A 13411-nucleotide genomic window follows, 5' to 3' on the forward strand; every position below is an offset into this window, starting at 1 on the left:
CAGTGTACAACAAGTGATTCACTCACATGTAGGAAACTTTTGTAAAGTTAGACTAAACACCATTTTTACTAAAATCCAATCTTTGGCAGATTCTGTATCTACAGACTGTAGTTGTTGGACCATGTTTTCCGTCTCTGAATCGTGATTGGGTCCTGAGTTCTGGTCTTCATGCAAATCAAAAACAGATAGGTGTGACCGTACTCATGAATTTCATCCCAGTGGAAACATTTTCTAATTCCTCTTCCTAAATGCCAAATCACGGACTGTGTGGTAGACAGTTTGCCAAGTGGCAGAGAGGACAGCGGTCCTGGTCATGCCCCTAGCTGGCGGTGGCCTCGAGCATGCCCACGGAGGTGAGCGCTGGGCCAGCTGCCGGCTGAGGCAGTGGTCCCCCAGCATGGCCAGCAGATATCGACTGCCTACCAGTGAGCTCATTGCCAGCTGCTGGGACAGAAAGTCTGGGCCACGGTGCAAACAACCACAGCACTTGGCATGCTGCTTCCTCCGGCATACATGGTTTACACAACCAAATTCATTGAAGGAAGCGGCGTTGACCGATATTCTGGCCTGAACTCATCACAAACTAGCATGCTGGACAGCGCTGCCCCTGGGAATCTCAGTCACTTAGGGGGTGGGTGAATCTGCTTGGTTAATTAGTCACGCCCTCCATGTGACCTTGGAGCCGACCAACTTCCTTCCAATTCCATTTTATCTAGAATGCCGTGGCTGGGTCAAAAAGTCTGCAAAGCCACACTTCCTTTTCCACTTCTGGTTTCTGGTGCTGCACTTTGCACTTTTCTCATTTGCTTCTTCCCTCTTTCCTCACCCTCTTTCCTGTGTCTCCCTTAGAGAAGGTAAGAGCCGCAGTAAGGTCTTTAATCTGCACACCTCGCGTCCCCCTGAAAAACCTCATCCATTGCACCTCTTGCTGTGTTTTGTTTTTCTTCTAGGATCAGCTGTTTCATAAAATGACCAGCCTCTATAATGCTACTACTAATAAAGGATTTTCATGGCTGGGGTGGACACCACCTTGGATGTAAACACACGTCAGCGCGGCCAGCCCCTTTGTGTTGGCTTTTCTCAGGCTTGGCTGCTGAGCTGTCATCCCTGTGGGCAGCACACGTTCAAATGCTCAGACAGGGCAGGCCGAGCCGGGTAGGGAGGGGGCCGAGGGTCTTTGTGAGGACATCCGCCAGCCGTGAGCATCACTCGCCTCGTGATGAAAGGCGCTCAGCGGGCCCCAGCCCCCCCACACAGCCCAGCCATGCTGCAAAGCGAATGCTGACTCACTCTGTCTTGCGTTCAAGCCTGGGAACTTTCCCCCACCAGCCCTCTGCATTCTCTTGCATTTTGCCACTGAAAAGACCAGCTATTACAGCAGGCCCTAGAGCCTTCTGTGTCCTGCAGCAGAGAAGTATCTGTCCCCAGAGCTCTTATAACTAAAAATAGAAACTTCAGAGGCTTTAAAAGGTATTGTATCCCTTCTGTCTCTATAGAGAAGCAGCAGGAAAAGTCAGTAGATTGCAGCTAAATGTCTTCTGAATGTCAAACGGATGAACAAGTTGTGGGTTATTGAAAGGAGGCCTTTCCTGAGTTAGACTGAACCAGCCGTACTGTCCTATTCATGGAACCTTGATTTATTCCAGGGTGGCGGGCTGCAGACAGAGATGTGGTGATTGAACCCCTGAGTGGAGGAGGGGCTGCCCGTGGAGCTGTCATTTCACACTGGCCTGATTGTGTCATGAAAGTGCGTCACCAATTCAATCTAACTGTAGGCGATACTAAGTGATCCAAAGTACCATGTGTTGCATAAAATAAGCCTTTATTTTATGGTACCAAAGCTCCAGATTGACATTTTGTGTGAGGAGACTGATAGGAGGGACTTCCCCTGGCAGTCCTGTGGTTCAGACTTCGCCTTCCAATGAAGGGGGTACGGGTTCGATCCTTGGTCAGGGAGCTGAGATCCCATATACTGCACAGCCTAAAAACCAAAGCTTAAAAAACGGGAACAATATTGGAAAAAATGTAAAGAAGACTTTAAAAATGGTCCACATTAAAAAAAAAAAATCTTAAAAAAAAAAGAGGCTAACAGGAAAGGAGGAGAAAGAAGGAAGGAAAGAAAAAGAGAGACAGTGTATTAACTGAAGATGTGTTAGTTGCTCAGAGGAAAGAACAGCTCCGGGCTTTAGGGAGGAATATAGCCAGTTTAGACACTAAACCTCCTGAAGGTCAATGGTAAGCACACAGGAAGATGCCCAAGAACTTGTCTGTATGATGGAAGACGAAGAAAATCCCATGGACAGAGGAGCCTGCCAGGCAACAGTCCATGGGGTTGCAAAGAGTTGGACACAACTTAGCGGCCAGACAACGGCAACACTCTGAATAACACTTTTAACTCCATAGAGTGCCTTATCTCCACAATTCCAGCAAATCGAGGCATCATTACTATCTAGTCTATATTTCAGAGATGAACTCTTACAGGGGAAAATGGCTTAGTTTGTCATTTAAAAACTAAACTGCCTTATTGCCAATGACCTTCATAGCAACGCTATAATAAGCAGCAGATGCCACTTGACTTCTACATCCAGTGCAGCAATAAAGAATCTGCCTGCCAATGCAGGAGATGCAAGAGATGCCCATTCGATCCCTGGGTCAGGAAGATGCCCTGGAGAAAGAAATGGCAACCTACTCCAGTATTCTTGCCTAGAGAATCCCATGGACAGAGGAGCCTGGTGAGCTACAGTCCATGGCATCACAAAGAGTCAGATACAACTGAGTGACTGAGCACATACCCAAGGAGGCAGGGAATTGCTCAAGGTCTGGAGGCTCCTGACTGTCCAGTGGAGGACCTCTGGCTCTCTTGGCTATCTGACTCTGCCGGCTGGGCTTAGAAGCAACAGATGTGCTAATGTATGTGAAATGCCAAGATTGTGCTTGTGCGTGGAAGGGTTCAACAAATATTATTTCCTTTTCAGCACCTTCCAGCCTCATGTTATAAATGTAACTGAGCCTCACTAAAATTAAAGGATATAAAGTAACCTGTCCACTTTTACCTACGACCACTTTCTTTCCAAACTGTAAAATTAACCTTGACAAAACTGGGCATTAAGTCGACCTCCTTGCCCCCCCAGTCAGAGGAAATTCAAGAGCTGCCTTGGAATTAGTTTTACTTAATATTTAAGCCCTCGCTTTAATTTTTAACTCTCTCCTTTTGTGATTTTGTGAAAAATCACAAAATTTGCATTTCTTTTATGAAGTAATCAATTGGTTCTAGAGTTGGATTTTCAGCATTTTTATTAAAAATCCCGATGACCAACATGCCTGACAAATATTTAAGGAATTGTCAGCCATTCTCATATTGATAAGTTTAACCTCTTCCCCTATAATGAGAGAAGAAAAATCCAAACTGATTTCAAAATGTTTTGATCATCCGCATAACATAGGGCTATTCTCTCAACCTCTTACAATTGACTAGACCATAGGCCCTGTGACAGGAGAGGGCATGTTTTGTTGTTCTTTATATTTCCAGTAGCAGCACGGTAAATATTTGTTAAGTAAACCCATGGACTTCTCATTGTTCACCTTCACGTTAAAATATGCATTCAGGAGGGGTTCCCTTTCCTTTGGAAAACTCTGGATGCCCTAAAAAGCCCTACATGACTAAGTTAATATCTTACTTTTTTGCACATGTATAAATTATACAGATGCCCTTCATAAAGCCACTCATTGCTTATTTGCTTCATTTGGGGTATACTCTGCCCCTCTCCCCACCTCCCCACTGATCAGCCCTCTTGGTTTAGCCATATGAATGGTCTTTTCCTAGAACTCCAGTTCTCTACCCCAAAACAGAGCTGCCAGCCTGCCTGCCCCAAAGGTCCTGGCTGGCCTCCCAGCCTAAGCAGGCAATCCTCTTAGTGCCCAGCCTCAAAGGGCAGCGAGCAGATGCTGGCCAGCTTCACAAAGGCTGCTGAGCCGCCAAGAGTGTGGGATACCAGCCCACACCTGGGCATGCTGGGAAGACAGGTTGGCTGATTCACAGCCCAGGAGGCTTGTCTCTGTCCAATCCCAGTGAAAAGGCCAGTCCTCTCGGCTCATTTGCCCCGACAGGACATCAGCTGAACTTGAACCAAGGGCTCAGATCAGGGCCAACTCCATTCATCAGCTGGCAGTCCTTGCAGATGGTGTCTTCTGAAGGCTTCACTTGGAGCCTAGATGAACCTGGCATAGTACAAGAGACCTGAGGACAGACACTTTCCTTATTCTGTTTCAGAACAGTTAGCTCATAAACAAGTTACTGACTGTTAGGTCACAATAAACTTGGAGGTAAGGGTGATATTTGTGCATTGATGGTTGGAATGTATTATCAGAAATGCAATTAAGAGTAGTCAATAGGAACTTCAAGGTTGGAATCAAAAGAGCATTTTGGATATTGACTGGTAACTGGTCATAGGTCTTTATTTATATCAGCATCACATTTTTACAAGTGGATTGGCTTCCAAAGTTTGGACATTAAGGTAAAAATTGCTTATGGCAGGATAATATTAAAATTCATTTGATTGTCTATTGAGTACCCTAGGCATGTTACCAATGAAACCTTGGTGTCATACATATGTGAATACTTAATATTTGCAGTGAAAATAAGGCTTCCCAGGTGCCACTTAATGGTAAAGAACCCACCTGCCAATGCAGGAGACACAGGAGATGTGGGTTCGATTCCTAGCTTGAGAAGATCCCCTGGAGTAGGAAATGGCAACCCATTCCAGTATTCCTACCTGCAGAATCCTGTGGACAGAGGAGCCTGGCAGGCTACAGTCCATGAGGTCACGAAGAGTTGGACGCAACTGAAGCAACTTAGCATGCATGTGAAAATAAAGAGCATGTGTAACAATATAACTGGACAGGGTTTTATTATATTACATATGAAGTAGGATTAGCATTAGGTTAAATGCATCTATGGCAGGTAAATTACAGTTAATAACAATATTCTGATACAGCATGAAAAGTGCTGGATTAGACTTCAAAATAATTAGATATTATTCCCATCTCCACATTTAGTAGAAATGATCTTGAACAAGTAACTTGATTTATCACTGCTGAAGCTTGAACCCTTCCATTAGGTCCAATCTGTGTCTCCTTTTCATTATGTCATAGGCGGATAAACAACAGCACATTGGAGCCTTATCTGTAATCATCACTCTGTGCTGCCTTGACAGCCACGAAGGATGAAGGCCAGAAGAGCATTTTAGGATATGCAGGCTGGCCCCTTGAATAACAACCCTGATTTTTCGCTCTACCCTGGATGCTGGCCCCTCTGATGCTCTGGAAAGCACAGTCCTTTCTAATAATTTTGTTGTTGTTGTTCAGTCGCTCAGTCGTGTCCGACTCTTTGCAACCCTGTGGACTATAGCACGCCAGGCTTCCCTGTCCTTCACCATCTCCCAGAGTTTGCTCAAACTCATGTCCATTGAGTCAATGATGCCATCCAACCATCTCATCCTCTGTCACCCCCTTCTCCTCCTGCCCTCAATCTTTCCTAGCATCAGGGTCTATTCCAATGAGTCAGCTCTTCACCATCAGGTGGCCAAAGTTTTGGAGCTTCAGCTTCAGCATCAGTCCTTCCAATGAATATTCAGAGTTGATTTCCTTTAGGACTGACTGGTTTGATCTCCTTGCAGTCCAAGGGACTCTCAAGAGTCTTCTCCAGCACCACAGTTCGAAAGTATCAGTTCTTTAGTCCTCAGCTTTCTTTATGGTCCAACTCTCACAGCCATATACAACTACTGGAAAAAACTATAGCTTTGACTGTATGGACCTTCATTGGCAATGTGATGTTTCTGCTTTTTAATACACTGTCTAAATCAGTCACTAAATGAATTCTTTCCTGGCTGGGCCTTGGCTATGCCCTTCATTGCCCCACAGAAACTTCCACAGTGCCCTCCTCACTCTCTCCCTGGTCTGAACCCAGGGCATCTCCCCTGGCCCTGCCAGTTCTCTCTGATTGACTCTACCACCAGGCTCTGGGACACTTAGCCATCACCCTTCTGGCAGAGTTCATATCTCAGAAGTCTTCTCTAGCTTTGCTGAGCTTCAGAGACCACTGTCCCCTCCTCAGCAGCTGCCTGAGTTGGACATAGACCCTTAGGAAGGAGACAGGGCATCTAGAGGCCCTGATGTTAGGTGGGGGTTATTCCTGGAGACCTCAGAGCTGGTAGATACAAACTGATCCTGGTCTGCACATGTGCTGTGAATTCCTCTGTTAGACCATCAGCAGAAACCACTGGATAAACTTATACAGCTGGTGAGAAATACTCTATGTTGCTCCCAAAGAGTGGGCCTTACAAAGGACAGCAGAATTCAAAAAAAGGAGGGGTCTAGCAAGAGTAGCTACCTAACAGTTGTTTGTTGGTGGGATAAATAAATGAATGTGTGAACGAATGAATGAGATGGGAGCCACCCTTAAGTTTAGAAATAGAATAAATGGGCCCTGGTATGTAGTAGTTAATCTCAAGTTCATCCCACAACATTCTCCAAACCTGTTTCTAAAATTCTGCATTTGTGTTCCAAGCCAAAGCATACCCTTGGCTGCCATCTCCTCCTTGGCTGCCAAGTCTGACCGGCCTATGGTGACCATCAGCTCCAAGGCCAAGTTCTTGGCCTCTTCAGATAGTGTACAGTTCAAACACTTAGTCATTCATGGTTCCTTCTTGAGCGCCTTTGTTGTTTTTGTTGTTCAATTGTTTGCTAAGTCGTGTCCGACTCTTTTCAACCCTGTGGACTGCAGCACCCCAGGCTTCCCTGTACTTTACCATCTCCTGGAATTTGCTCAAACTCATGTCCATTGAGTCGGTGATGCCATCCAACCATCTCATTCTCTGTCGTCCCCCTCTCCTCCTGCCTTCTAGCTTTCCCAGCATCAGAGTCTTTTCCAGTGAGTCCGTTTTTCATATCAGGTGGCCAAAGTATTGGAGCTTAGCTTCAGCATCAGTCCTTCCAATGAATATTCAGGGTTGATTTCCTTTAGGATTGACTGGTTTGATCTCCTTGCTGTCCAAAGGGTGTCTCATTGTCAGATCACACATCCAATTTTTATTTCACACCATGTGGCTGGCCCCTTGTTCTTTACCTGTTCCTCAATGAGCAGTAACATTGAAGGGGGAGCTGCCTGGCCACACACATCCCTTGTAGAAGACAGTGAATGCTCTCTCAGTTGATCGGGCCAGCAGAGCCCCAGCAGGGCTCTGACCAATGAAGCATCTATTTCCCCTCCATCCTGCCCACCCTGTGAAGCAGCCCCTTTGCTGCCTTCTGACTCCTAAGACCTCAGAAGGCTTACAATCCTAATTGTATTCATTCCCTTCTGTTCTGCAGAGACCAAAGAGAGGGTTCTTGGGGGTCTGAAAAACTAGGGAATGCACAGCTGTTGGTTCTTAACTAAATAGTCCGTCCCAAGCAAGGCCAGTCCTAAACCATTTCATGATTTTCTAGTGATGACAACACTGGTTCTCAGATCTGAGCATGCTCAGAACCCTGGGGAGGGCTTATTAACACTCAGACCAGTAGCCACCTCCTTGAAGAATGTGTTTCTGACATCAGCAGATCTGGGTGGGGCCCCAGCTTTTCCCTAGCTTCCCCACATTCCTACCATTCCCCCCAAGTCCCCCAGAAATTCCTGCGGACCCCTCCCTGAAGTACCCTACCCTCCATCCCTGGGTCATTTCTTGTACCCTCACCAGGCACAGCCGGGTCCACGGCCCCCTTCTTGGGAATCCCCCTGCTCCCATTGGGAAAAGGCGCCTCTTGCTTTTCCCTTCTGTGCCAACAGCCCCCTGTGCCAACCTTCAGTGATGCCAGCGTCACACTCTCTTTTAATCACAATTCACCGTACGTCTCTCCTACCCATGGTGCCTTGTACAGAAGAGACGCCAGCTCCTGGTGGTTGCATTTAATGCATCCATTCACTGAGCAAGTTATGGAATTTATGCTGTTTATATTGGGGAGCAATGAGAGGGACTGGAGGAAGCACACGGAGATGAAAGACTGTCTCCACCTCTGTAATAAAAGGGAAGTGAGGACACGTGACATTTTAAGTGAATCTGCAGGAAGCTGAAGGAAATGTTTTCAATCATTTTTCAACTGAGTCACTCGACATGCTGGCTTGATGCAGTGTTCCAAGTGTGGGACTCTGCAGTGGAGGCCTCGGGCTCCCCAGGCCAGCAGCTGGATGTTGACATCCAGGACGGTCCACTCACCCACCAGCAGAGAGCAAGGGGAGGGGAGCGTGCTGGAAACAGGACCTGGCCGGTGGTTTTCTGAACTGGAGATGCCGCTTCTAATCCATCACATCCACGCTGGTGGTGCTGTGAGCGTTTGCTCATCCCTGATTTTCCCATCTCTGTAAGGAGCAGAAACTCTGCCACAGGCATCTTGCAGGCTGATTCCGGTGGACACATAAAATACAGGCACTTGCGAACCACAGGAATAAATTGACACAGGGCTCCTGTTGTCATGGAGATCAAAAGAGACAGTTTCTTAAAGGAAGTGGGGGTTGGGAGGGATTTGGAGGCTGGAGAAAGAGCTCCTGGAAAGATGAAAGAAGGCTGTTTAGGGAGACCACAGGAGAAAAAAAAAAAAACTGTCAAGGCTGGAAGGGGAGAGAGAGTGCCACAGAAGGCAGATAAATGAGACAAATGAAAAGAGGTCTGAATCGTTCCTGATGCAAAGGTGAAGGAAAGGAAGAGGAAAATTCAACACAGAAAAATAATGAGTTCTCACAAGAGAAACAGCAGTGGACAGCTAAAGCCTTCTTTTGGAATTGCAGTGCATTCGAAGGGATTTGAGAAAACATAAAACCAGAACACTCACACGTCAAAGCCATCTGTAAACAGCAGCATCTTCCTGCCTGCAAAGACACTCAGATTCTTGAATTCTTGATTATGGAGTAAAGGGAGCCCTCCTTCGCTTTAGGTTGTTTGTTTTTTCCAATCACTTATTTTCTAACTTCTTCCCTAATAGGTATTGAGAGGGCTGGTTGCCAGGAGAGGTTTGCTATAAATCCATTGGCCTGTCTTCAAGGATCCTTATTGTAAACTTGTATAACCCACTGGTTGGCTGACAAGTGAAGAGACTTCTGGAATCCTTATTTTAAGCAGGAAACAAAAATTGACAACATTTTCCAGATAAATTAGCTCTTCAGAAGCTATTTTCTTCCCTGATATGGCCTAGGAAATGACATGGACCCCTCCAAATCCTGCTCAGATGGTAAAGAATCTGCCGGTAATGCAGGAGACCCAGGTTCAATCCCTGGGTCAGGAAGATCCCCTGGAGAAGGAAAAGACAACGCACTCCAGTATTCTTGCCTGGAAAATTCCATGGACAGGGGAGCCTGGTGGGTACAGTCCATGGAGTCACAAAGAGTGGGACATGACTGAGCAATTAACACTTTCACATTCCTTCAAATTTTGTCTGGATCTCCCATCTTGATGGATTGGCCACCATGTAACATATCGGCATGGAAACCAGATCTCAACTTGCACCCAGTGTCCAGACTGGGACACACTGCCTAAGAATTCCCTCTGAACTGGCTGACCCAGGCCTTTGTTAAAGAGCTGTGTCATGGGTCTGGTGTCTAGGCAGCTCCTCTGCCTTTATACCCTCCTCATTCCTACCACTTACTTATATTCAGTAAGATATAAACCTTCACCTAAGGTCATTCTTACCCATCACTTTTTTAGACCTCATAAATGCTCAGATGATCAAATCAGTCAATCCTAAAGGAAATCAACTCTGAATCTTCATTGGAAAGACTGATGCTGAAGCTGAAGTTTTAATACTTTGGCCAGTTGATGGTGAAGAGCTGACTCATTGGAAAAGACCCTGATGGTGGGAAAGATTGAGGGCAGGAGAAGAAGGGGGTGACAGAGGATGAGATGGTTGGATGGCATCAACGACTTGATGGACATGAATTTGAGCAAACTATGGAAGACGGTGAAGGACAGGGAAACCTGGTGTGCTGCAGTCCATGGGGCTGCAAGGAGTCACATGACTGAGTGACTAAACAACAAGAAATGCTCAGAACCAGTCTCTTCTTTATCTACAATAACACTTTTTGAGAACGGCCACTGTGCTGAAGTCCTGATGTGGCCAGGGCAGTGGATCAGATTTCAAATTTTTTTTTAGGAATATTTGTGCTCTTGGTGCTTGCAGTCAAGTTCTTGGAATCCAGATATTTGATATGTTCAGGGTGACCATAAGAGGAGATGGAGGTGGTCAGTTCTTGCTGAGCTGATGGTTGTTGTTTAGTCACTATCGTGTCTGACTCTTGGCGACCCCGTGGACTGCAGCACGCCATAGCTTTGACTATAGGGACTTTTGTCAGCAAAGGAATGTCTCTGCTTTTTAATATGCTATCTAGGTTTTTCATGGATTTTTTTCCAAGGAGCGAGTGTCTCTTGATTTCAAGGCTGCATTCACCATCTACAGTGATTGTGGAGCCCAAGAAAGTAAAATTTGTTACTCTTTCTGTTGTTTCCCCATCTGTTTGCCATGAAGTGATAGGACCAGATGCCATGATCTTAGTTTTTTGAATGTTGAGTTTTAAGCCAGCTTCTTCACTCTTTTCTTTCACTTTCATCAAGAGGCTCTTTAGTTCCTCTTCACTTTCTGCCATGAAAGTGGTGTCATCTGTATATCTGAGATTGATTATTGATTTTTCTCCCAGCAATCTTGATTCCAGCTTATGCTACATCCAGCTCAGCATTTCACATAATGTACTCTGCATATCCATCTAGTCAAAACTGTGGCTTTTCCAGTAGTCATGTATGGATGTGAGAGTTGGACCATAAAGAAACCTGAGTGCTGACAAACTGATGCTTTTGAACTGTGGTGTTGGAAAAGACTCTTGAGAGTCCCTTGGATTGCAAGGAGATCCAACCAGTTCATCCTAAAGGAAATCAGTCCTAATAATTCATTGGAAAGACTGATGCTGAGGTTCCAATACTTTAGCCACCAAAGTATTGGTGAAAAGCTGACTCATTGGGAAAAACCCTGATGCTGGTAATGATTGAAGGCAGGAGGAGAAGGGGACAACAAGGATGAGATGGTTAGATGGCATCACCAACTTGATAGACATGAGTCTGAGCAAACTCCAGGAGTTGGTGATGGGCAGGGAGGCCTAGTGTGCTGCAGTCCATGGAGTCACAAAAAGTTGGAAATGACTGAGTGACTGAACTGAACTGAACTCTGTTCTGCATACAGGTTAAATAAGGAGGGTAACAATATACACCCTTGACATACTCCTTCTCAATTTGGAACCAGTCCATTGTTCCATGCCTGGTCCTAACAGTTGCTTCTTGACCTGCATGCAGGTTTCACAGGAGCCAGGTAAGATGTCTTATATTCCCATCTGATAAGAATTTTCCACAGCTTGTTGTGATATACACAGTCAAAGGCTTTAGCATAGTCAGTGAAGCAGAAGGAGATGTTTTTCTGGAATTCTCTTTTTCTACCATCCAATGGATGTTGGCAATTTGATCTCTGATTCCTCTGCCTTTTCTAAATCCGACTTGAATATTTGGAAGTTCTCAGTTCACATACTGTTGAAGCCTAGCTTCGCAAATTTGAGAATTACTTTGATAGCATATGAAATGAATGCAATTTTGCAGTACTTTGAACATTTTTGGCATTGTCCTTCTTTGGGATTGGAATGAAAACTGACCTTTTCCAGTCCTGTGGCCACCATTGAGTTTTCCAAATTTGCTAGCATATTGAGTACAGTACTTTTTTTTTTTTCATTTATTTTACTAGTTGGAGGCTAATTACTTTACAGTATTGTAGTGGTTTTTGCCATACATTGACATGAATCAGCCATAGATTTACTGATTGCAGTACTTTAAAAGCATCATCTTTTAGGATTTGAAATAGCTCAGCTGGAATTCCACCTAGCTTTGTTCATAGTGATTTTTCCTAGGGCCCACTTGACTTCTCACTCCATATACATACCTTCAAATGTATACCCTCAAATAACTCACCTGTATCTGTTCAACATATATCTCTTCAAAATCAGAATATCCAGAAACCTGGAGGGGAATTCTCTCCCTTGTTCTTTGTGATAAACACAATCCCTTAAGTTAGTTACCACATCTGAAAAAATAACAACAAATAATGCTATCTCATTAACAGTCAGTTGAAACACAATTCCTTGAAATAAGACACCCATCCACTTCTGGGACTTCAGTCCAATAAACAAACTTAAACAGATGCACTGTATCACAAAGGTTAATTTGTGATAGGAAATAAGTTACAAAAAACAACATCCCCCACGATGGAAAAATGGTTCAATAAAACATGGCATATGATTTTTAAAGACCATAAACATGAAATATGATCATAATAGCATATTAAATGAAAAAATCAGACACTAAACTCTGTAGAGTATGAAGACAACCATGTGGGAAACAAAAACAAATTTCAACTTGACTTAGATAGGAATGTCATCAAAATTTGAATAGCAATTACATAGGAAGGTTGGCTATATACTTTTAGTATTATAAAAAATATTTTCTACAAAATATTTTGCAGAAGAACCTACTAAGCAAAAATAACCTTCCTACTGCTGCAGAATTAGCAGGACTAAAATGTATTTCTATGAAAAATGTAAAAAATATTATATTTATTCTGCTCAAAATACTTAAACTCAACCAGAACTAAACCTCTGCTTAAGCTAGTTAGAGTGTGTTTTCACCCATGGAGAGAGAAAAACGAAAGATATCTCCACCTACCTGTGCAGCCAGATCACAGGTGTGATTAATCCCCCTAAATCCAAGAAGGGAAATGTCAACCAGCAGGGCCCTCTGCTTATAGAAGATTCGGCTAAACTGGGTGCTCTGTGCAAACACTCTCTTGTGGGTATTTACCTCCTACCTGATCAGACTCCACAGCTCCTGTCCTGGGATCCAGACTTGGCATCTTAGGGAGTCTTAAATTGTCACAGGGAGCCCATTGAAAAATTAGAATACTTTATAAATTAAAAAAAAAAATTCTTTACATTTGGGTGAGTGATGTATTTAACATGAAAAAACTATGTGAAATAGGAGGAATATCTTTGTTTTACATTTGATTTATCCATGGCTTTTGGAGGGAAATTAATTTTATTAATTGGTTAAATTGTTAACTGGTTAATTGGTTAAGCAATTGAGGTAAAACAAATTCCAGGTAATGGAAGTCTCAAAATCTGAAATCTTTAGATCTGATTTTTAGCAAAGCGAAAAGCAAGATGAAAAGTTGTGATTCATTGATGCAAAACAGGAAAGCACAGACATCTGCTTCGGATAAAAAAGGTGTGAGCTTTTACATCAAGGTCTGTAAGTTCCAACTTGACTGCAGAAATGATGGTTTCTAGGGCTGTTTCTTTGAT

The 13411-nt window shown here is 44.1% G+C and overlaps 1 protein-coding gene across 1 annotated transcript in view; it reads left to right on the forward strand.

Moving 5' to 3' along the window:
• The window catches only part of DSCAM (DS cell adhesion molecule), an 823896-nt gene that overhangs the window by 691068 nt on the left and 119417 nt on the right, over window positions 1-13411 (forward strand). The gene's annotated exons all lie outside the window — the stretch shown is intronic.

This window comes from Cervus elaphus, chromosome 19 (genome assembly GCF_910594005.1).
Source record: "Cervus elaphus chromosome 19, mCerEla1.1, whole genome shotgun sequence".
NCBI classification, from domain to species: domain Eukaryota; kingdom Metazoa; phylum Chordata; class Mammalia; order Artiodactyla; family Cervidae; genus Cervus; species Cervus elaphus.